We start from the raw sequence: 26511 nt of genomic DNA on the forward strand, positions 1-26511 counted from the left end.
ACTGTCTGCAGTGGCTGTAAGAGACTTCCTTAAGGCATTTCTGATGGCAAAGGAGAGATCAGCCTTAGGGTATTAGTTTCTTGTCTCAACTGTGGTTTTATAATAGACAACTAACATTAGCTTTACCTTCCAGAGGTAAAACACCCTCAGTTTGTGTCAGAGAAGACATGGTATAAACAAGATCAGGCGGCATATCCCATGTTTACCTCTTTTATTCTGTTGGGCTTTGCTTCTCCAAGAGATCCTGGAAAGCAACAGTTTCCATAGTATGGGAAACTGGCAAAGGAAGGTACTGAAAGAGAGGGATGCAGCTGAGAGAAATGCTACAAGTAAATAAATACCACCAGGATAATTTATTTCTCTTTCTTTTGGCTTAAAGGAGTTACTGTTTTGCAGTCCAGCCCAGAGAGATTGAACTTCCCTTGGTATCCTGCAAACAGCCTTCTAATGTCACTTGATATTTATTACTGTGCTGTTTAGCTGGTGATACCCCATCTTTATCTTCATATTTTTGAACTGGTTTACATTCTGGAGATGTTAAAATAAGCACAGCTTTGTGATTTTTGGACCTAGAAAGCAGAGGCCAAGGGCCATTGTGGAAAATGGTGTGTGATTAGAAACGGGGTTTGCCACATGATCCCTAGCTACATGGGAGTCACAGAAGGTGAGGAAAAGCAGTATTTTAGGCATAACCCAGCATTCCTTCTGTACCCACCTCGCTCACTGACCTGAAGAGGAAACTTGGACACCCAGGGAAGTCAGAGCTCAGCTCTCAGGATCAGGTGAGGGTCTCTAATGTACACACATGTTTTAAAAGGCTCAAGAGGCCAATAGGTGAGCACGTACCTCTAAACATTCTATTAGGTGCTTTAAATACACCAAAATAGTGCTAACATATGACCATATGCCAGTGTTTTATTTGTATGTATATACACCTGAGTTAGTCTTCTTTTATAATTAGTACAGAAAAATAGGCACTTTTAAACACAACAAATTTGAGATTAGAGGATTTGTTTAGTAAGGAGCAGAGCATATAAGAGTGTGTATTTCTCGCCACCAGTTCTGCTGGGAACTCAGAGCCATGAGCTGAGGTACAGCTGTCTACACTGCTGGCAAATCGAGATGGATACAGTGAATCCTACATGTGAAGACTTGCTTATAATTTCTTTGTGTTTTTTTGTGTATAAAGTTTGCTTGTCTCATGAAGATTAGCTTTGGGGAGCAGGGCATATACAGCATGTAGACATTCTGGTGGAAGACAATGATTTGGCAGAGGACCTGGACACCACTGTGGCATTACCACTAACGACGGTTGATTGCACAGCTCACAAAAAGAAGACCACACTGCTGCCTTTATTTTGCACCCGGGGAGGCCTCCCTACCCTGCCTATACAGAAACAAATGTGCCCAGCCACAGTGATCAGAGACTGAAAGGAAAAGAAAGACTGGGTCTTTCCAGAAACTGGAAGGGAAAGACTGGGTTTCTCTTCATTTTGCTGCATCTGTCCCTTAATTTGAAGATTGATACTCTAGGCTCTATGTTTTCCCACATTCCTCTGACTGACCATTAACTTCTCCTTTGTGGGGTGGAGACTATGATTATCACCTGATTTCTCTTAAACCTTCTGTCTGGCTGTGTTTAGATTGGGCTTTGACTGTGGACTTTTCTGAGCAGGGAGATCCAGCCACTCTCTTTCTCAGAAACCTACACTTAAAATTGTTTATTGTCCTTCAGCTGACTCCAAATATTCCTGCACTTCAAAGCACCTCTTTATTCATCTCAGCATTTCACATGTCAATGTGCTATCATCACCATATTCTATGGAATAACTCATTATGATGATATGCCAGTCCATATGTACCATACAGACAAATATGTTAGAGATTCTTTGTCTCAAAATAGTTTTAAGAGCCCTCTAATACACTGGGTTATTTGAAGAACAAATATTGCCTGTATGTGTGGAAAAGAAAAATGAGAGAGAATGCAGAAACTCCTACTCGCATACAAGTCAAACCACAGTTACAGATTTTGTCCTCAAAGGGTAATAGTGGGACATCCACAGTATGTGGCCTATTTTTCTCACAGATGCAGGATTAAAGTCCTGAGAACTGAAAAATGTGCTAAATGTTTGCTCCATATTCACTTATAACGCTCATATGAAGATTCTGATGCGATAGGAACAGACCATCCTTCCTCCAGCAGCCTACGGGACCATGGCCAAGTGTGGGAGAGCTCTGATCTGTTTTTTAAATGAAGCCTAAATGAGACATTTTTGGAAGTAATCCAATGGCTATTAGAACAACTGAAAGAGAAAAAAAAAACATCCCTATTCCCAAAACTTTCTGCAGGACTTCTGGGACTAGGTCTCAAAACAGTAATATTTTTTACAGTAGAAATTCAGATGGATGTCCTGCTCAAATTCCAGTTCAAATAATTACATTTTATTGATTTGCAGTAACCCCCTATTTCTGTTGTATAATATATCCCATACCACTGGGCTGGATGGCTGGATGCAGTTTTTCCTGTCTATGCATATTTTAAATCAAATCTGATTTCATGTTGCCTGCACCACTGACTTCCAGTGAACTTTTAAGTGAGTGCCTTTGCACATATGTTTGTGGAGTATAATTTCTCCATATAATTTGAGTAGTCTAAGGCAGACTGCTTTTATGGCTCCTGTTATCATGGTAGCTCAATGCTGAATGTTGATTTGCTTAGATTTTGATCTCATGTGAGGCTTTGCACACTCTTGCCTTGTATTTGAAAACATAATAAAGTGAAAAATCGCTCAGAGCAGAGGTTTCCCAGACACTGTTGCTAGGTGATCCACCAAAGCTGAATGAATTCTTAAACTCCTTGGGCTCCAGGCACCTGACTAATACCACTCGACCAGTAACCACATGTTCAAGTGAAAAGGGAGCATCACTGATTTTGCGGTTGATTCCTAGTTTTGCATCCTTACAAGCTGAGGTGGGCATCAGCTGTCCTGGTTTAAGCTTTTTCTCTCTTGGAAACTGGGCATGGCATTTACAAATACTATCAAGATGAGATGAATTAGCTAGGTAGAAAATCAGCATACTTAAAACATCAATTGTCCTCAGTAATTCTTCTGGCAGCTCTGTATGTGACAATGGTTATGTCAAAACCCAAATAAATGCACTTGTATGAATAAATGTTCACTCAAAGGTACTCGTGAAAGCTAGAAAAGCTGAAAGCCTATGTTGGTAGATATAGAACAAAACAATTTGATTTTAAAAACAGCAATTGCGTAAAGGTACAGATTCTGCAAAAAGTCAATTTAATCACAATTTAGCTAAGAATTAGTTAATTGTGTTTTTTAACATATAATATTACCTTTGGATGTCTTTTAGATAAAACTTAAAGTTTCCCCTTTTTTGGCTTCACAAATATGTCTGTTCTTCATGAGGCTCGAGTCAGCACAGACTGACCCTGCAGCAAATGGCCAGATAACATGTACGTTAGCTCTTGCGAGCAGAACAGTGAACATGTATGCAAGAACATTTTGTATGAATGTGGTATAGTGGAATAAAAAACAGATACAGCCAGTAAATCTGCTTTTTTGTGGCTTCTCTTGACATCCTTGCTGCTAGGAGGCTACCAAGGTATTGTAAACCTATTGCTTCATTTACACAGCCAAGATTCCTCTGGAAAAGGAGGAAAGTTCTAGCTTCCTTATCTCTTGACAAGCTGAAAATTCTCCTTTCTCCTGTGATACTCCCAACCTTATTCAGAATATTCTCTCACATACAAAATACAGCTCCCTATCATTCTCTACACCAAGGTCCACACCTCTGCTGTAGTGAATATCTCAGCTTGCCTACTGAGCAGAGACCAGTTGAGGCCAGCCTTCTGACGGTCCCTCCTTTTCTCCCGTCACTTGGGGGAGGTTCACCAAGACCTGGCTTTCTGAGGTAAAACTCCAGTCATCATTTCTGATGTCAGACCTGCAAATTCCCAGCAGTGTCATAGGGGGATAGTTACTTCACCATGAAATAATCTGTGATTGTGTAATTAAAGGCTGTCTTACTGTACACACACCAAAGAGACCAGATTATGCTTGCACTGGCAGCTTCAGTATTCACCCTGAGTTACTGACATTTCATTCTTAATAACAGTCCTTTAACTTTGATTCCATGTATGATTTCATAAGCTTTGTAAAAACTGAATTTAGAAAACACAAGACTGAACCATCCCATCATCTGAGACGTTCACTACCCCTCTATGAGTTATTAAGACTGCTACTAATGATGATAACAGTTTCAAAAGAAACTTGCCAACATATTTGATGAAGACAATTCTTTTTTTGCTGGTTTCACATAGAACCTACACATGGGTCTGCAACTAAAGCTCACCCTTCAGCTATGTTGGGAAACTGCTTTCATTACTCCGTTGCCTCTCCTGCTCCTAGCAGACCAGTAAGTGAGTTAATGCTATGTTGTGACCCTAAACGGTGAGGCATTCTCCTGCAGGCCCCGTTTCCAGTCCTTGTGTTAAAGTGTGGCATACACTCAGGATAGTGAGACTATCCTAAGTAAAAGTTTGACACAATTGTTCTTTACGTGGGCAAGAGTAACTTTTCCTCACCCTCATCCTTGAAAATGGGTCAGGAAGAGTGACAAAGATTTTTGGAAACTCTTGAGCCTGAGGCTAATACATGGCAAGGCAAATTTCAGCCCAACCAGCTTAAGTCTGGCATTTAAAAACAATGTCCCTACAACAGTAGGTGTCCTGATGATTATATATTGAATTAGAAGATTTGTCATTGTCAGGCACCAGTCTAGGGCAATGTAGACAAAAATAAATATGGATAATTTCCCTCATGACGAGGGAACGGGCATCACTGGTGCAAAAGCTTTTTGCTGGTGAGGCAGACCTTCTCAGGCAGTCCTTCTGGAGACAGATGTCATCATTGCCACTACCTACTCTCACATTACAGCCACTATGGGGGTCTCAGGCCAACCAAAACAAATCTATAAACATGTCTGAGCTGTCAAGTGAGACCCTCATTGCTCCTGCATGTTTTAACTAGAAAAAGTAGGAGGCTATCAAGGTAGGATGGACTTCATGTGTGGTCCCTTTTGACAAAAAAAGTTACAGCCTTAGGACTTCTTTCTAAATGCCTTCAGAGAAGAGAGAGAGAAGAGGTGCAGGGTGGGATTTAGGGACATTTCATATAGCACACAGGTTTTGGTCCTCAGCATTAGGGCTCTCAGTGACAGATTTGGAAAGCAGAAGCTGCAGTCAACAATTAGCTCTCAATGGGTCATTTATCTGCCCCTTGGATTACCGTGAAAACAGGGACACAAAGGTGGTCTTACTGACTCAGCAGTGCCACTTGCAGGCACAGCTAAGCATATCTTTGGGCTAGGCTCAGTCACGATCCCACTCCGTAGACCTCACCCAAATGAAAATGGAGTCGTGCCGAGCCAGCCCTGTGATTCCATTAACAGGACCCTCAGAAATCGAAGCAATGGTGCTGAGCCACCTCTCTAGGGTTCTGTGAGGGCTTGTTTGCTCAGTGCCATGAACTGACATGCTGCTGCTGGAAGTCTGTTGCTGTTACTGGTGACAAGTCCTCTTTCCCCACCAGAGGTGCAGACTTGGGAGCACACCCTAGAAATATTTGGGTTAATGAGATCCAAGTCAGCACCAGACACAGTGCTGAGGTGCTTTGCTGTGTTTCTAACAAACCTGGGATGCACTGTTATCTCAGTTTCTGCAAAGTCTGTTTGCAGCAGGTCATGCAAGAAGCACAGCAGTTTATGAAGTCTGCAAAGGACTGTGAGTAATCAGAAGCCTTCCTAAGCAGTGTGACATTCATTCTGCAAGTAGCTGGAGAAATACTCTTTGTTCAGCCAGGCACCAGGGCAAGATCCAACTCACTTAAGTTATCTGCAATTTAGGTGTCTAGTCTAAGCAAATTATCTAGTCTCTCTGCATGGAGCCTGTATGGAGATACACATCTTCAGGGAGTTATTCATCCCACCTACTGTAAAAGCCCATATTGAAATTGGATGATATGTACTGTGAAAGAGTCTGTCTTTCTCCATTGCTTATCAAGGAATTCTTATATGATGAAAATTCTTACATAATGAAAATTTACATTAGTCACATACCCGGTAGATAGCTGAAGTTAATGAATCCCATTCAAGTGTTTCAGGCAAATTATTCTTATTTCTTGTACTGAGATCTTCTGGGTGGTTATATGCTTACTGCCAGATTTCTTCATGTTGCTTATCCAGTACTAAACAGTGATTTTTCTCTTTGGGTATAAGTCTTCTTGCCTTTAAAATAGGTTGTTAACTAGAGGATGGCACTGAAAGAGACCAGTGTGAAATTCTTGTCTCTGGAAATAGCAGAAGAAGATTCTTTTTTTTTCTTAAAGAACACTTCACAGAGATGCAACTCAGGAAAGGAAATTTGAAATATCTCAGGCTATGGAAATCAAGAACACCAAGAGGCATTTTGTATGCATTGACTTAGGGATTTTGCCTGAAATGTAAGAACTGACGCATTCATGATGTTTTCTTGGACAATATTGCTTAAAATAAGGAAATTTTCAAATGCACATAGGTACATTTTCTAATCAAGGAGCAAAAATAGTGATAATACCATCTTACTGCATATTATAGGCCATCCTCAGCAGCAAAATGTCCATAAACATAAAAAAACCCCAAACCCCAAACAAAACAAAACAAACAAAACCAACCAACCAACCAAACAAAACCCACAAAAAAACCCAACAAACAAACAAGCAAACTATGGAAAAAACAGCAGAATAACAAATTACGTAATTTTAACGCAGTTTGTGAAAGAGGAAAACTCTTAACAACAATTTATTCATTAAGCTGTTTTCTATTGTTATTCCACTTTCTTTTATCTAATTCCCAACTTTTAGATCTCTATTTTTTGGAAGCTCGGTATTCGTTTCTGACCAAATAGTGACAGCTGGCCTGATTTATTGTCTGAATTCTGCTGTTAAAGACTTTTTAGAGACATTATTTTTTTTCCTAAATATAGAGGCTGAAAGCCAAACATTATTCAGATGTAGATTCCAGATAAGCCTGAAGGCCAGAACACACACATTGGGGATTTCAGTCCAATGAGTCAAAATAGGGAATTTTTGAGAAGGGATCTGAATTTGGACTTTGGACAGTTGATTCAGGCAATAGATTTAGGCTTATGCCTTTCCTTCAGGATTACTGTAAATAAAATTGCAGTTAATTAACCTATTTAGAATGCTGGTCTATGCTTACAAGTGATGATGAACAGGATTAATATTCAGAAAGAAAACAGAGACCAGTGCCAGATCCTTTCAATTATAATAATTGCAGTGAGACCAAAAATGTAAGCTCAAACTAAATACCATCCTCTCACAGTGTTTGCTGTATGGGTCACATTGAGCAGAACCAAGACCTCAAAGGGGAGGAAAATATTTTCCAGCCTCCCAGAGGACCAGCTTGGTATTTTGACAAAATGTGGAACACAAACACTGTTACCTCCAGGATAATCTGTTATCTGGAATAGATCTTTTAATGGCTGGGTTTGTGTACTTTCTATCTGGTAGTCAAGTTAACCGGCCATAAATAACACCGAAAAGAGACCAGAACAGTAGTTTAGATTACTGGCAGGAAGGTTCGCTGACAGCCCTGACTTTAACATAATTCTCTTCAAATCAGTTACCTATCACAGATGCTATTCAAATAATTAAGTGTTATGGGAAAAGTTCTCAGATAATATAACTCTATCTTAAATTAATGAAGGCAGACCAGTATAGGCCATTTGAAGTCTTAATCTCAGACTTATTTTCTTTCTCAAACCAATATACTTTTGCACTAAAGAAAGAAAAAAAAAAAACCAAAACACCTAATTTGCTTTATATATTAAACATTAGGAAACTAATTGCTCTCCCAGTACCTGTGCTTCACTGATGGTGAAACACAGGTACTGGTAAGACTTCAGGGCCTCCTGGTTATCTGCGTGTCATTCTGCTATCAGTCTGGAAGGGTACAAGCCTCCTTTGTGGCTCAGAATTATATATAACCACCTATGCAGCTGTTAAGTAATCTTAGGTGTCCAAAATGACAAAAGGTGCCTAAGTTTAAGCACTATATGATTTTTAAAATAAGCAATACTTTTAAATCATACTGGAAGATAATGATAGGCAGCAAAGTCCCATTATCTGATCCACACAGATGTATCAAAGTCCCTGACCTTGCTGGGCAGCTTTATGTGATGCTTTATTTTTATTCTTATTTGTGCCTGATGTTTAATCCTAAGAGGTTTAGAAGAAGGAGCTGCCTTCTATTCTTGGTGCTGGCTTTAGACACAGGAGCTGGAAACTTAAAAATTCAATTAGCAGAAGAAAAGACAGAGACATGGTGAAGATACAGATTTTTTTGTGTTAGCCTACAACTAAAACTATACATATATATATACACATATATATATGAAATATGCAATCAGCAAAAACTATATTGTTGCTTTGCTGTCTAATTAAAAAAATATGCCCTCTTCCCACCATGCAGAGGAGAGCAACTGAAGTGAAACTTACTGGGAGTCTAAGGCCAGGAGGGCTGTAACAGAAATCTCATCCGAGCTCCTGCACAGCGCAGGAATCCTGCCATCAAGGCTGATTCTGTTTGAATCTGCTCTAGAAAGGCATCCACCTTGTTTGAAAGCCTTCAAATGAAGGACAATCCACAGCAAGCTGTTTCAATAGTTAATTGCATGCACTGTTAAAAAACTAGTGCTTTATTTCCAGTCTTATTCCTTCCTTTTTTTCTTTAAAGGAAGAGATTAGAAAAGAGAACGATTCATCCGTGGATCTCATCAGACTTGTTCTACATTGTTCACATGTATTCCCTCCTGTAACTGCTCCTGTTTGCTCACCAGCTCATAAACGAACTGCAGCCTTAGACGAGTCCCCCGCACAGAGACAATACTCTTATCTTTCCACTTTAAGCTGTATTATATGAATGATAATGTCTTTCCACAGGAGGAAGGCGCAAGCAGAACCACCTCACTGAGAAGAAAGCATTTTCAAACAGAGCTGGCAGCATATTCTGTACTATTCAGGTTCCTCCAACGTGCCCCGTCACCATATATATGAGCACCTTTCACAGCAAAATCAGTACCAGCAAACAAAAGTTCCCTTTCCATCCCCTTAGTCAAGCAGTGCGAATTGCTGATGGATTAGGATCTGCCCCATGGGACACAGGGACAGAGAAGAAAACATTGAGTGGAGAGTGAAAAAGACAGTATTTGCCAAGAGGCTAAGTTGCTTGAAGTGCAAATTTCTGTGTCTTGGGGTAGCTGCTGAGAACAACCTGTTTCCCACATGGACAATATAGGCAGTGCAGGTCGTCATCATGCTGGCCAAGGAGCACAGGTTTAAGCAGAAGATACTTGGTCTGGACCCTTTACTGCCAGGTGTGATCACCAGACTGCAGGTGCCACAAAGTCCTCCAAGTGCGGAAGTTACACAGACCTCCAAGGAGACAAGGCAGTGTGGTTTTGGTTTGGAATGGTTGTCAATTCCCAGTCTCTCGGGTAGGCTGAAAAGATGGAAAACAGTCTTGTGGCTCACCCTGTAAGAAAATTGCTTTTCCTTAGCATCCTACAAGCTCAGAAAGGCTCCTAGGATGCCTGCAGACAAGCCTTGCCGAGGGAAGACACCACTTCTAAACTAGAGGGAAAATGGAGATACTGACTGATCGATCTGCTTTGCTTGCAGTTTGACACAAAATTCCTTCTCTAAATCTCTCATGCTCTTGTCAAGTTAATTAAATGTTTATGTTCAATTTCCACCTTTCCAATAACTTTGCTAATAGACAGTTACAATGAAACTTGCTTACTCCTGTGTATAGTGAAAGCAATACAGTTACAGTGGTAGTAATGCTTCTCCACAACAGAAAGGTAGCATTTTGTGCACGTTTTGGATGTAAGTAACTAGAAAGCATGTGGAACAAGACTAGACCAAGATTGCAGCAATGCCTCACCTGTAAGGAGACAGTTAACAATATGTTTCTTCTGTAATTAAGTCAAATTAAGAGGTTCCCATGGGTTATTTTAATCATTACAGCAATTTGGTTTACAGCATGGATCCACAAAGAGCTACACTGGCACGAATGAGCGAGCAACAGCACAGAGGTGAGAGGGAGTAGCCAGAGGGTGGAGAGGCAAGAAATAGTTATACTGACTTTGTTACCTGTATCCTGAAACTTACTTAGAAACTTTCTGAAAAATATGTAGACTTTCCATTCCTTGTAGCTGTAAAATCAAGACTGCATGTCTGTTGAATGGGCTGTGTTCCAGTTCAGCCACGAGTTGTTGAATGGGAATTACTGGAAGAGGTTGTGAATATGTGTCAGTAGATCAGACTGCCTTTGTGGTTCCTGCCCCTCAAATCTATGAACTCTCAATAGGCCTCCTCAAGTCTTAATTCAGCCAGACAGTATTTTTCAGTAAGAACAGGAGGAAGGACAATGCTTTTGATACTCATACAAATTGCATTGTTTATCTATCTGTCAGTAGTATATCTCTGTATTCAGCAGGGGTTGGGAGCCTACTGCAGAATAGCTAAGCAACATCAGTTGTTTGACCAAAGGCCTGTTCAGTCAAGCGTTTCACCGCTCATCTGTCATTGGGGTTGCCAGTAATAACAATTAGCTTGACTTAATTGTGTATTTTAACAGCTGCTTAATATGACCCAGATCTTTCCTTCACCCATAATGTAAGATACCTTTCTGCTGAATGTGGTTTTAATTAAGGCTCTGTTCACAACTTTTCACAAGCTGTTGAAAAATTCATGTCCTGTAAGAAAAGTGATGATGCAGTAAATGCTACTGGGGCAGAGACAAACTTTTTATTAGACAAGCATTGAGCCCTTATGAATTCATGACTCTAGATTAACTGATGTGGGTGCCAAAGGAAAGATGGAATAGATTTAGCAACTGCAGTAACATAAAAGGTGTAAAATATGCTGGTGCTGATACCAGAGAGGTTGTGTGTTGGGAGGGAGTGTGCCCTTAAAGTGGTGGCAAGCTGTAATCAATTGCAGAGCACTGTACCAGTTGACTAGGTTTCCATGTGGTTCAGAAGTTCCAAGCTGATGAAGTGCACTGTTACTGAGCAGTACTACAGCACTGCTTCCACTTAAAGCCTGTAGTATTTGTTGCACAAGGAAAAATAAACAACGTCACATTTTTGAAGAATGTCACAGGAAAATAAAAGAAACACATAATACCCACTTCAGCATAAGAAAATCTCTCACGTGTCTGTATGTGCGCCAAATGGATAGCTCTTTACAAGATAGTAGTTACTGAGTTATTGCCCTGCATCTTCACAAGGGCAATTTGGATTCCAAAATCTCTTTAACAAGCCAGTGCTGTTACACTGACAATCCTCACCAGATGCCCCAAATAATTCCTTGGTAACTACAAAAAAAAAAGTTTGAGGAAGTTGTTATATATGTGGAATTACATTATGAGCACGAATCACTTTCATCTGGAACAGATGTCATGTGTCCTTAGCTTGGCTTCTACTCAGACATGGAAGGCATGACATTTATATATCATTATAAATGGGCTGGGATGTGGGACTGTGCAAACTTTTAGGTTACATACATTCAGAAGTACAATCATCACCCTCTCCTCTTTTTTATTGTCCAGAAGCACACATTTTATAAAATTCTCTCTTCATATTCTGCCAATAAATATTTTAGTTATCCTAGCAACAATTTTTAGATGTGCTGTAAATATACTTGGCAAGCCAATGGATGCCCTTAGCCACTTTAAACAGCCACTTTCCACTTAGTTTATGTATTTTGCACATGTGGAGAACAGCAAACAGGGTGGAGCAGCACATGCGGGTCCCACAGTATTCATGCCTTTGGTATCTAGGAAGTTCTGCCTGAGGATTTCTATGAGGGCTGGTGCAGTCTGGGGATTTTTTGGTTTTCTTTTTTTTTTTTTTTTTTTTCTCCTTTCCTGTTTGTGTGCAATTTCCCAGTGTCCCTGTGAAATGAATGATCTCTGAGAATTTACCCCGTTGTGAACTTGGTTGAAATATGTAACATCTTGAAAAGTTGTGTTGGTAAAGTGTGGGTCTGCAGAAACACAAGCGGTCACACAAATAGCAACGATCCCATGGCTGTGTTTCTGTAGGAACCATGGCTATAGATCAACAACTGACATGGAACAACTGATTGAGAAAAATGTCAGAGCACAGAAGTCACAGGTGATGGTATCTTCTGTTCATCCCCCTTGTGATAAAGTCTGACCCATGAGAGGACACCGTCCACACAACTAGCCCGTCTCCTGAACAGGTCTCCAGCATCTCCCAATTCCTGAGGTTTAAAACCCGAATGACTTTCAAATAGCTTTTATTAACATAGAAATAAATATTGCCTGATGAAGCAGGCTGCTCTGTGAGCAGTGGATCTAGCAGTGACCCTACCCTCCCAAGGGTCAATGTCCCCCACAGATTCTCTGGCGGCTCATAAAGGGGAAGACACTCACTGATGCTTTTCCCTCAATACAGGAAATAATATCATCTTTCTCACCAAGTAGCTAGCTATTTTCATACAACTCATAAGAACCTTATAGATCTAAGTCAAATCCCAGAAGTCAAGTTAAAATGTATACATAGATATACACTTATGCAAACAACAAAGCCATATGAACTTCATTTTCACAGGAAGCCAGGCTAAAAATTAACCCACATTATGTGATTTCATGCTGGCCATGCAAATATGTCAATTCAACCAAATAAACCCTAACAGTTTGCTTGCACAGCAGAATAGTTTCCTTCCTGTAAGAAGTGAAGGCTCTATGCATACCCCAGTTTCTGAACCAGTTTCCTCAAATAGTCCCAGAGCAATCTTTTCTCATAATGGTCTTTTTTGATTTAAAGACAATGAAGAGCACAGGTTCACAGTAGAAGAGATTATTCCTGCTCTGAATCTGAAGTGAATTCAATGGGATTTTTAGAGGACCTTTTTTACACAGGTGAAGGTGAATCTGTTTCTGTGTTAATGATCCTTGCTGAGTTTAATGATGAAAAGAACTGAATAGCAAGCTGGTCCAAAAGACTGAACATCTAAAAGTCCTCAGCTACTTCCAAAGCAGCCGCTTGAGTCCCCTCTTCGTGAATTTAACCACGCTGGGAAGTTGTCTTTGCTGTGTTTTAATATCTTTGACTATAGCTATGGATGTTAGATCAGTGGGATACCGCTGCTCCTGCTTACTCAGAAATTAACCCAAAATGCAAAATGTAGGTCCAGGTATGGATCTAAGATTTAAGTTCTGGAGATCCTCAGGATATTTGGATCTGTGGTTTTGGTCTCGATGCCATGAATAGAGGCAAAACCCAAAAAAAAAAGAGAGGAGCCAGGAGCCATCTTCTTCTGTGGCCCCAATTTAATGGGGGCAGAAGGGTTTACATTTTTATGAGGAAACATCTAAAGTTGTCACCAGACCAAGGCTTCCCGTGGCTGACCCGTGCTGCCATCATCACAGGCAGTGTGGCACATTTGTCTGTCCCTCTGTGCTCTGGCTCCCACAGGTCCAGGACAGAGCAGATGGGACAGCAGGATAAAGGAGCCAGCATGCAGATGTACCTTTTTTTTGGAAAAAGCCCTGCAGTGGTTTGCACAACGCAACAAGTCCAAGCAGGTAACAGGAGAACTCATGTTTTCCCCAAACACCAGGATAGTCATAATTACAGTCATATAAATCAATATGATGAAAGAAAAAACACATATTTCCAGATGCCCATGGTAAAACTACTTACTGTAAATTAGAGCCAGAGTTCTGTGTGTGGAAAACTCCTATAATTTGGGCCACAGCTGCAAAAAAAGCTGTAAGAAAAGGCTCTGAGCTGGGACTTTGTTTTCATCGGAGTGTTCTGTTATGTATCTTGTTATTGCTTTATCAAAAGAAATTTGAGGTAGCAAAATTCTCCTTTGCAACAGCCTTATTATTAATTTGGATGCTGAATTAGTTGAATGATTACCTTTAGTTGCCATTCACTGACTAAGCTATGTCAGATGGAAGGATTCCTATATTAAAATGAATGCTTTTGAAAAATACATCAAGCACATTGCTGTGATTTGTCCTGCCAGCAGATTCCAACATTAATCCTCCCCCAGCGTTGCAGCAGAGAACTGAGGTCTCGCCAGAATTTCAATAGCAGTCATTGCACAGAGTTAAACGATGAATCTTTTGTGAAAAAGCATCAGGACCTCATCTGCTGTGTTTTGTTTCACAACAAAAAATTGTAGCTTTTTGATCCTTTGAGACTTACCTTTTCATACCGGCGGGCTTTATATTATATTTTTTCATAATTAATATAGGCAATGATTCATGAATAGATGAAGTAGTCATGGGTTCATTTTTTATTGTTTACCCAGTTTTACAGCCTGGGTTCTGCTTTGTTGACAGGTTTCAGTGCTATGGCTTTAAGAATGATGAGGTCTCTAATAGCTAACATGCAAATGTTGCATACCTTCTTTACAGCTTCTAGCTATAGAGATACCCTCTAGAAAGATAAAGGAGATGGGTTTTCTCAGTCGTGCTGATAAATGCTTAGAGATGGCTGCTGGTCATCCCACACACACAGCTTCAAAGTGCCTTCATACAACTCAGTAGAAGCTCCCAAACCACTGTACCTCAGGCTGCTGTTCTGGCCCCGCATGTTGCCTGTGCTCTGTGCTGAGTTCTTCCAGCCAGGACGGAAGTTTTACTCTACACATGACCCACAATCTACTTCCCATTGTTGTGGCAACATCTCCGGCTGAGAAAAACCCATTCCAACCCACGCCACAAGCCTGCCAGCTCTGCAGTACCTGCAGGCCATTGAAACTGAGTTAATTTGCCCACCAATGATTTTGTTTGTTTTGCTTTAATAGAATATTCCAGTGATAAATTGGTTTCAGACTAATTTTCTACTCGATCTAAATTGTCATCATGGGCTGGCAGACTGTGAACACCAGAAAGAAGACCTTGCCCAAGAAAATTTGCTGCTAATATATCATCAGGGAACCAAGCAAGATCCGCAAGAGCAGGCAAATGACCAAAAAGATCCCACCTGTTCCCCCTTTCCCACTGCCAGTGCCCCAGGGCTAAGGGGGCTCTCCCATCCCGGGAGCCCTGGACAGGGACTGCATGGTGTCTCGGTGGTTTTTGGGATGTCTGCTGTCCTGTCAGAAAGAGGTGGTGCTGGCAGCCCCCGAGGGGTGTTTCAGCTGTTTGCAAGATATGAACACTTACAGGGGAACATTGAACTGGGGTTTTTAGAACCTGTAGCTGAGGACTGCAGGTCAGCATGCTAGCATCTGAAGCGTTCCTTGCTGTGGTTTCTGTCAAAGGCAGTCCTCAGCACCTTCCATTTTTAAAGACAAATATGCTTTTCTTCTAAGCAAAAATCATCTGAAATTGTTTAAAATCTGAGTCTTATTTTGCCTGTCTTTCGCTAAGGAAATGTACATAGCACATCATTTATACAGAGCGAAAATGAATACGTTTTCACAGCCAGAGGTTCAAGGGCACAGCACACACAACTGTGTTTAATTCAGATCACTTACATTATTAAGCACTCATGCCAGATCAGGAGCATTAACATTTTTGGATTCAGGCTGCAGAAAGCTAAATAATATGGCCAGCATTTTCAGGCTTCAGTGTCTTAATTATCATGATCTAAAGTCATCCCTGTGGAAAAGCTTGTTCAGGAGTAAGAGACGATCAAGACACTGAAACATAGTGAGTTCTATAAACAGCACCTTAAAAACCTCCACAGATGTATTGATTTGTTTCAGGCAGCCTTTGCTTCTATAGCTCATGTGTATTCTGTTTAGATTCATCAAGTGGTTTTATATATTTAGGACATAGAGTACACTGAGGGACTTGGAGGAAGAGTGATATTTACTGATGAGGGGGACAGTCCAACTCCTGTTGCAGATGTTTTGTGAGCTTCTCTTGGAGAGAACTGAGACATTTGCTTCTGTATCTAACTATGTATTGACAGTCTCATTTCAGAGGCACTCCAGTCAGAATACTGCCTGAATATTCGGTATGCACTAAACCTGATTTTTGAGCAGGGTCTGTTACAAGACATGGGGTTTTTTTGGCAACGAAGTCTGGAAAGTTTCTTTCAAAAACATTTCTTTACCCTAGGGCCCCAGCTTGAGCATCATATTATAGCCAGATATCTACAGTTTGCATTAATAGTTTACTAATCTAAATTATCTTAATTAGTTAATCTTACTAATTAGTAAACTGCTAGGAATTCTAGCTGTTCTAGGAACCTAATCCTGTTCTGTGTACTGAAATAAGGAGATTTTGGTCATACTCTTATTGAATGTAAGAAATCTGCTTAGAAGAACAGTAATGAACAATCAGGCCTAGTATCAAATAACAGATCTACTAATGAGTAATTGCGTAATAGCTGACATGAGTAAAACAGGGTATTATAAACTCACTTTTGCTATAGACAGCAATGACTAATAGAATGTTCTTTTCTGCCTTTTTGCTGGTGTAATTATTCACACTGACTACTGAATCTGGGTATTTTTATTTGAATAAATGATTCATTAAAACAATTTATGATTGTTTAATTACCCTGGGATAATAATAGTCAAGATACTTGAATAACATTCAGGTAATAATATATTGGTCAATTTTTTATTCCTGCTCCCAATTACATCAATTGTGAATCCATTTTTTTCTTCGATTTGTTTGATCTCTCTTAAAATTAACTCAGAAAAAACATAGAAAGAAGCATATTGCCTCAGAAAAGTAAGGAAAAAAATATCATCACCATTTTTTTATACCTATTCCATATTATTTTAGTAGGAAGCAGCATTTAAATCAAACAACCCATACCATAATTAGAGTACAGTTCATGGGAAGGAGAGTACTCAGCCTTGTGTTTCTGGAACTATACTTCAGCCATGCAGTAATAGCCAAACCAATGTATTATTTTATCAGATAAAAGTCACTAAACTGAAAATCTTGCTCTGAAATTTATAATGTGGTTTTATATATATTTATTTTTACATAATTTACAGGCGATAGGAGATTCAAGTGCGTTTAAGAAGTTCCACTAAAACAATTGAACTATAAAGCTTGAGCACAGCCGTGTGCAACAGGCATGAACCTATTCTGTGTTTTATTGCACTAGTTACAATGAACACTGCATTTACAGCTTTCTTTTGAATGTACATTAAAATGATACTGAACAGAAGCAGGTAAAGCAGAAATCCTGGTTTCCAGGAAAATTAAAAAAAAAAAACCCAAACAAACAAAAAAACCTCGCCAAACACACAAACCAAAACAAAAACCCAAACAAACACTAAGAAAGAAATATGAGTTAGTTGTAACAAAGCCTCGAAGCGGATATAGAATCCAAGTTAATGATATCCTGTAATCTGATCCTGAGTGGACAAGGACAGCTGTTCTCGGCACCCTAATGAACCGTGCGCATTTGCAGATCACTGATTAGCAGAACTTGATACTGGTGGGCACAGACAAGTCCTAACACTCTTTGAAATAGCTCTGGTGCTATTAAATAACAGGAATCAGTTACCATGTGATTACCTGTCTGTAAAATTCCTATTTATCTTCATTATGCTGCTGCTTTTCTCTGAGATGAAGGTGGGAAAGGCTTGTCGTCTTTGATACTACACCTGTTGCAGAGAGAAGCTGAGCAGTGGAGAGCAGCCTTGGGCACAGCCATGGCCCTGCTGCCTCCTGTCATGCTCCCTGGGGCAACAGTGACTCTATCCAAAACACACAGAAGGGTTTCTTCTCGATTCATGGCAATAGTCACTGTTTATTGGCAGTGGGATGGGTGGAAGTACGGTCCCATGCAAATAACAGTAAAGGCAAAGATGTTCAGTTTCAAGCAAAGGGATGTACTGAGACCAACAATTGTAGTGATGCCAATGGGTCAATCAAATATTCTCTATTTATGTATCTAGCTTCTGCACTTCCTCGATGATATTTCAGGCCAGTCTGCGCAACTTGAATATCTAATTTCCATTAAAAAAATGAGGTAGCTGCTAGATACATGCATCCATCTGCAGTGCAGTTTGCCTAACTCTCTCCTTAAAGGTATAATAATGTAAAAATAACTCACTGATCGTTGCATAACAGTAAGAGAGTAAAGCACACATCTGTCTGAGTGATGCTGAACTGATAGGTAGTATTTATGACTGGTCTTCAGTTGATGATGACTCAACATGTAAAATGCTGCTAAATGCAAAGTGATCTTGCTAGACAACTGGGACTCTAGTCATTCCAGATATTCAGGGATGAAGGAGACATCAAGGGATGAAGGATGGAAACCTCAGCACTGGGAACCTTTTTATCTCACTTTTTAAAATGTAACTAAACTAGTCTCTGTCAAACTCTCTTCATTAAAACTTTTCTTTTAAAAGCCAAGTGTGACTCTGAATTAGTGAGCTTTCCAGGCACTTTCCTTCACCTGGGTTTTCTCAAAATACATTGTTCTGCAACACTTGTTGCCTGTAAGTTATCAGCTTGGTCCTGTGTACATGTACAACCTTTCATGTCCCAGAGAAGATGCCATTCTTGTGGCAAAGCAACTCTGATCAGTGAAAATGAGCTCACTTGCAGCATCATCTATTGGTCCCTGAATCCCCATTTCTCTTGACTTTCCACTTCTCAAACTGGCTGATCAAAATGAGCAATACCTGTACTGACATCCTTGGGATAATGGTCATTTTAAACCCACAAAAACTAAGAATCAAATAATTATGGCTGGAATCAAATAATTATGGCTGAAATCAAACCTATACAGCAAAAACACATTCCAAACTTGCACTTCTGTTATTCTGTTATTTTTTTCACTCCATGAGGTTCAACATTTAAATATCTTCTAGTAACACTGACTGCTATAAAAAACCTTACATACAGAGGTAGAAAATCGTTTTTCTGAGTTCATTTGTCCTCATTTGCGTTTTCTTGGAAACTTCTTAAACATTCAGTGTTTCCTTTTATAAATTACTTGTAGAACAAGCTGGGTTTTTTTTCTGATCATATGGACAGAGGGCATAAAGGAGGTTTTCTGGGAGCAATTATTCTTCTGTGGCTAAAACGTCCATTTCTGGAAGAATTTTGAAAAGACTTCCTACCACACTTTGGACATGTACTTCAGCATAAAGAGAAAGGGTTATGCTACTGGCCAGCAGTCCCTTTTCAGGTTCTCTTACCATATCTTTCACAAGGTACCAAGATGCATACACCATCCAGACATTTCTAGGAAATTAATCTTGTCCAATGAGCCCATCTTGCTGGATGGAGGATGCAGATGGCTTTGTAGGCCTAAAAATTTATGTTCTGAAATTAAAGTTTTTATTTCCTTGATTTTTGCATTAGTGTTGATTTCATAAACAGTTTCAAAATATTATCTTAGTTATTTCTAACATAATCCTAGTATGCACCTAGTATGACCTCTTAACAGTCAATAAGTTTAGCTTGGGTTTCCTCCTACTGGCAGCTGCCAGCTTGTATTTAACGTTCTCCCTGGGGTATTCTGTCTTTCATCTTCTAAGGTACTAACAAAGCGGGATTTCAATAACATTTTTCTTCAGTCCTTAAAGAAAATCATCTTTTCAGTGATGACGCTAAGTTTGGGGATGCTAATATTTTTCTGGAGTCCCTTTCCAGTTACAGAAAGCAGCCTAGGTGAAAAACTCAGCTGCCTATTTATGATGGGATTCATTTGCCTTCATCTCAGACTTCTAAGTTAGGTGTTTATTATCCAGTAGTCATTAAGGTCTCTTAATAGTCAATGGGAAGATACAGGCACTTCCAGAGGATGATTTAATCTATCCTAAAACAGGTATCTAAGACAGGGAAGATGAATTGCCCTGTGGAGGTCCTATCTCTCCTCAATGACTACAGAAGTCTGAAGTCATTTGTTCGTAGGATCTGTACAACAGGGCCATGAAGTATGCTCTGTCATTAACTCCAGAATAAAGGATTCATTGAAAATGATGTGGCTGGGGTGAACAGAAAGTATAGCCAGGCTTTTCAAATCACACACAAGGAAAATTTAAGCAGAAGTCAATGAGGTACTTCAGAAAACGGCAACCGGAATCTAATTCCGAGGGCAGACAATGGTGGGGAGAGCTCAGCACTGAGCCGACAGAAGCTGAGCCTTTGGCTGTTAAGAAGCGCGGTGTCTTCTTTCTGATTGCTTTAATTTTACACCTTACATCCTGAAGAGAGGTAGTTAACTTTTTTACTTCCCCCAGTCACAGCTCATTTAGGAAAACTTCCACGGAACTGCAGAACTAGAAAACGCAGAGAATTCTCTGACAAATTGAAGCCCTCAGCTGTCCTCTTCACATGTCATAATCATCACTTTTTAGCCACCATTTCAGGAGAACCGTGTGGGACGGCACGGAGTCAGGGGTGACCACAAATGCAGATGCCCCCTTCTGTGCTCTTTACATAACCAATCAGTTCCTCATTTGCTCAGAGACTGAAAAAGAAAGAAACTGAAAATAGAGGCCAGGAAGAGGACTGGTTAAAGCTGAGGCACAGTGGGACTGAGCACCACAAACAAAAGACCTTTTCCCAGGCACAGGGAGTGGAAGGGAGCCCTGCTGACTGAGACAGGGGAAATAGGACCTCCTTCAGCAGAGACCTCCCATCTGCAGGGGGCCACTAAGGCTGCAGATACCCAGAGGACTCTGGGAGTCAGTTCCCAGAGATGGATGAAACACCCTGTGAGTAGAGTAGGGTGAAAGGGCAAAATTAATATGTGGAAGAAGAACTCAATTGAAGAAGTTGGAAGAAGAATTAGTTGATTCCAGTTAGCTAATAATTCACTCTATTTTTATCAAACCAACCAGCTTTGATTGAATCGTATTATTTTAAGATAGTAGAGATCATCTAGAGTGGATGGTGCCATTTTGGGTATGTATCATTTGTGCTACACAGAAATTACATTACTCATTCCTTTGGGGGTGTATCTTTCAACATGATTGTAATCCGATTATTTGATCTAAACATTGCCAGTGAAGTTGCTTAAGATTAAAGAGATAATTTTCTGGAGGCCATAAACACATTAAATTTCTGATTCTTGAGGCAGAAGAGGCCTTTTAAAATCTTCAGTGTTGGCTTTAGCAAAGTAAAAGGTATTTGTGTATACCAAGCATATGATTTCAAACACGGGAATTACAAAAGAGCTGTTAAGTATCTCTAAAGATAAAAGATAAGTGATACATTCAGTATATCCAATCAATAATGTAATCTCTCTCACCAGGTCTAAATCAGCCAACAAACTCCAAGAGCAATATCCAACTCTTGCTTTAGCAGTGCTAAAGACTCAGAAAGGAAGTGGCATGCGTAAACCACTGCTTTATCCTGTTACTGGAGGCAGTGGAAAGCCCAGGATGTGTATATCCCACCTGGAGAAGAATATACGCTTTCTCTAAAATCTTCTGTGATTGAAGCAGCAGCATAAGAGATCTGGTCCTGTGCTGCTCAATCTTCAGTCTGTCTGTCTCTGCAAAGAGAGCCAGTGCTACAGAGCAGGCTGTGCTGAATTCAGCCCTTTTGAGGGTAACCGTGCAGGTGACCCTCCTGGGCTCCTGGATGTACTTGGCAGATGTAAGTGAGGGTTGGAATTGATCTGACCTAAATACTGGCCTTTACAGTGTGGATGCATTTGCCCAAGCCAGTCTCAATTTGCAATAATGCAAAGAAACAGCCATTTTGTAGGGGCAGTTTTTAAAACTCTGGAGTGAAATGAAGCATGTATTGGTTCCATTGCTAGTAATGGCATTGGTGACCACCTCAATGTAAACATCTGTATTTAATCAGAGGCTTTCCTTCCCCATTTGTAGTACCACAAAACCTGTGGAACAAGGCTACAACTTTTGCCCTGTACATGCGTTTTAAAGCCTTCTCCGGCATCAGTGCAAAGGAGCTGGAAATCTACCTTAGTAGGATGACTGGTGATAATATTTATCTGCAAAACTCCCAGACCATGAGTTAAAAACAGGGCAGCTTCTGGTTTGGTTACACACTGTTCTAGTGAGTTTAGTTGAAACACAGACCTTAAAGTATAAATGTAAGCTAGCATAAGCTGTCTTGAAGTTGCTTTGTCTTTCACTGCGAGCCAAAGACACCATTGGCTCCCTGGAGACTGCTGACTTGTTTTAAACTGTCTTAAAGAGGGTCTGCATGAAGTACCACCACTGACCTCTGGCACACTGTAGGAATACTCCAAACAGATAATCAGCTGCTTCTTCTGCAGCCCTTAAGCACCAGGCAGCCAGACTGTGACATCCTCTGTGTTTTCTTCCTTTGAGGGAAGCCTTGGAGAAATGTCTGAGATCTAAGCGTGAAGCTGCAGTACTATCCCTAGAATAGACTCCCATGCTGATGAAAAATTTGCCTTGTTATCAGTCCTGTAAAGAAATTAAAGTCATGGATGGAACTTTGAAATACCAGGATCCTGCTTTTAATATTTAGATGCTATCACTGAAACTCATTGTATTGCTGCCCAAGACAACTTTGTGATAACTGCTCCAATTCAGCAGCTTTGGCTATGAAGATATGCAAAAAAAAGGAGCAGAAATGAGTCAAGATGCTGAAAAGTCTCATAAAGAGTATCTTTTTCAAACCACTACCCTTGGGTTTTAACCTATGGCCATTTGTCAGTATGAAAATACCACTTGATCTCAACAGGAAGAAGAATAGCCCATAAAGCAATCTTTAGATCTAAATGAAAACACAAACCACAGCATATTTTCAACTTTAGACCTATTGCAAGGCCATGGCAAGGTATCTGATAATGGCATTTATGTTTATATAGTCCATTGTTTTTCCTGTGCCACAAACTTTCCACTCGACAGCCCTGTTTCCTGTTTCCCATTATGGAAGTCTCCAAAGGGGGTTTCCTTCTGTTTTTCTTATGGTCAAAAGGAATTTCATAAATACAAGTCAAGTTCCTTTTCAATGCTACACGTGCAGAATGGAATCTGAAAGCTCCCAGCGTAATCATCTCCAGCATGTACATAGTTAGTGTTACACATAATCCACATCTGGGTCACAAAATCTCTGAAACACTTCCAGGAATATTTAGACAGCCATAATGCAACACGTTGCTGTATAAGGGAGAAATAGAGCTAACCTCAAAGTCAAGGTTATAGCTTTTGAGAAACACAGCAGCTCCCCTTCAGAACTTTGCAGCTCACCTTCTGGGTCCTGACTGCCATCAGTTTAAGTACCATTAATATTTTCCTTTCCACTCAAGCCCGAAGACACATCTGAAAACAGTTTACATCCCACCATGCCTTATACTGCTGATATTTAAGTCTAAACTGTGTATAAAACTTGGTGCATATGTAACCCATATATTTTAATTCAAGAGACTGTCTTGGCACCTTTCTCTGCTACAATCAGCTCAGAACCCCAGGAAATAAAATATGGTTGAAACAGAACTAGCAGGCAGTCTGCATTACAGTATTCATTTCAGAGTTAAAACACATTTCTAGATTAGATCTGGGCTTGGCACTGTGCTGCAGCAATGCCTTGTGTGTAATATAGGATCTATAAACTACTTTTTAACCACTGCTTATGGCATAGAACCCATAGTGATATAAATGCTTTACGAAGCCTTTCAAAATTTTCTTTTCAGCATAATTTACTTAAATAGTGGGTTAAGGATGGTGCATCAAGTAACACAACAGCAGGTGTTACCTGTAGCTGTCAATCACACTAGCTATTATTGTAATTTCTTAGCAAGATTTTTTGGGGAGCAAGATTTTTTGGTGGTTAGTTTTTGACGCATCTTCCCTTCATACAGCTGTATGTGTTTCACCAGTTATTCATGCCAAAGAATTCCTTCATTTTGCTGTTTTAAATCCCCCAAAGGGATCTAACCAGAAAAGATTGTCTGGATCTATATTAATCTGCTCCATCCTGTAACTGCCTTTGAACCTTCTAGCTGGAAATTTGCCTTCTAAATTGCTTTTACTACCAATGACTCTCTCACTTTTTGTCACTACCCATATAGGCCCACTGGTGTGTCCCTGTGCAGACTTTCTTCTGCAGAAAATATGAGACTCTTTCAGCAGGAGAGGTTTGGGGTTCAGTCTCTGGTGGTGATGGGAGGTATCCTATCAAAGAGCAAACGCAATAGTGCTCACCCACTGTCCGTCTGCGTTCACCTCTGTTGTTGTCAGGTTTGCACAGTAGCCTGCAAACAAAGAAGAAAGACCTTGGATGGGCCTCTTTCTTCCTGTACACTACAAAATAGCCTAAATAAGCATCCTAGATGAGACACCTACCTTGTAGATTGCTGAAGTTCAGTGAGTTGATTTCCCTCCTCCCCACCCTCCCCAGTTTCTAATACTCATTCTTTTACTTTCCTTTGCTCTTTTTATGCCAAATGATGCAAATACTTCTTGGGGGAATAGGAAGAAAACCCTTTGGCCGTTGCTTGCTCTCTCTGCTGTGAGAGATACACTGTGGTATCAGAAGTAGCACTCTGCTTCATAGTGGTTTGGACAGGGTAGAGGTGGTGTTACTGTTTACTTATTTATTTTGTTTCTTGCTAAGCTTTGTGTATTGTTAGTGCCCTGACACCAACTACTCATCCAGCAGACATACTTTCAGCATCTTTTCTTTTCTGAATCTATTCTTTTTTCCCCCGTTCCTTTGTGTAGAGGATATGTACTGGCTTTGTGGAATCCCTGTAGCAAGTTGTGAATGATGTATGAACTGAAAAATCTTTGCCTGGTACACAGTAGGAATACAGAAAGCGCTGTGCAGTCACTGCTGTGCTGTGCTATTTTATATATATATATATACAGACATACAGTAGTGATCTTATATTCATTTTGACAAGCCCTTTATGTCCAGACACCTTGGGATGGGATGGCTTGTGTGCCATTGGCCTGCACTGGAATACAAATCAGAGAGATTTCTGTGCATAATTGTTCCCTGTGCTGTGCTCAGAAGAAACTGGTGTCTTCTGCTTTTGTAATATGCCAGCCTGAGGTTCCTCCTCAGTTCATGTTTCTGGCAGCAAGTATACCTGGGAAGCATTGCTAAGATTTCTGTATTTTGCAAATGTATGCTTAGACAGGGACTTGAATCCCAGACACTGAGCTACGAACATGAGGACATGGTCATTTTTTTAATTGGCATGGACCCTTATCTATCCCCTGTTTACAGTCTATTGAGGACTCATTTGTTTTGCTTCCTCTGGGCATCAAATCCAGCTTAGCTAGTGGAAAGAATATAGAATACCCAGTAGAAATGCAGGTGCAAACCAGAGAGGAAATTTTTCCCTTCTATTTTAGTGGCTATGAGATTCATACTCCTCCTCAGACACCTATTGCTAACTTAGCTTTTTGATTTCCCTTGCTGCCATGGCTGAAAGAGACTGCTTTGCACTAAGATATTTCTGCAAGACACCCAACACCAAAAGAAATCTTACTTGATTTCCCCCAATTGTATAAGGTGTCTTCCTAATGTGGGATGGCTCACTGTTGCTCCCTCTGTGGTCACACACCACATGATTATTGCTTGAACCTGTTGTTTGATTCCACCTGACTGCACAGATTGAATATTACGAGCACTGGCTAGTGAGACTTCCATTTAACTTTAATTTCCCTAAGTGTAGGTTTCTCATTAGTAATAGATATTGAAGGCAAAGCAAAGGCTCGTTTTATTAAAAGTGAAGAGCTTAGGGAAGAAGCAGAGGTGACTGAGTGAAACAGCAGGATCCTGGGTTACATTGAGTAAATCACATCCCTGCTCTGTGCCTCAGTTTCCTAATTTGAACATAGGGATAAACTGGATAGCTCTTCAGTTCTGGAGTCTGACATGTGAACAGGACAGAACAAAAAGTATGTGCTTGTATAAAGTATGGGTAAATAGAGAAACAAACAGATGAGACCACAGAGGGAGAGAAGCAGGAGCTGGAGAGAGGGATATACAGGCCACCTAGAAACGGTGTCAGAAATCCTCATGATGATTTATGAGGCAGGAGGCAAAGGTTTGCAAGGGGAGGTGGTGCACAGCCAGTCTGGCTGCAGAAACCCCAGAGAAGACAGGTAAATCTCCATGCACAGGGAACTTTTCTCTCAGGAAAAGAAGACAGGAAGAAAAAGACCAGAATTAGCTACAGCTGAGCCCACTGCTTTGCGCCAGGCATCCCTAAGCCATGGGGAGACAAGAGAAGGGTTCTGAGTGAGGGGCAGGGCTGCTGCAGCCCAGGCTGTTGGGGTTCCACAGGGAGATGTTGGGAGACTGTTCTTACTACACCTGTTAGCATAAAAATGGTTACCAGCAACTACTGTTTTGTCTTTTTTTGTCTAGTTCCCCCAAGTAAAACAGACATTTACAGTATGCCCAAAATACTAGCCTGTTTACAAGAGATTTTTCATTATTGCAAATAAAGAGTATCCTTGGCAACATTTCTTTCCTATTCTTAGCAGC

The sequence above is a fragment of the Lathamus discolor genome, chromosome 2 (assembly GCF_037157495.1).
Source record: "Lathamus discolor isolate bLatDis1 chromosome 2, bLatDis1.hap1, whole genome shotgun sequence".
NCBI classification, from domain to species: domain Eukaryota; kingdom Metazoa; phylum Chordata; class Aves; order Psittaciformes; family Psittacidae; genus Lathamus; species Lathamus discolor.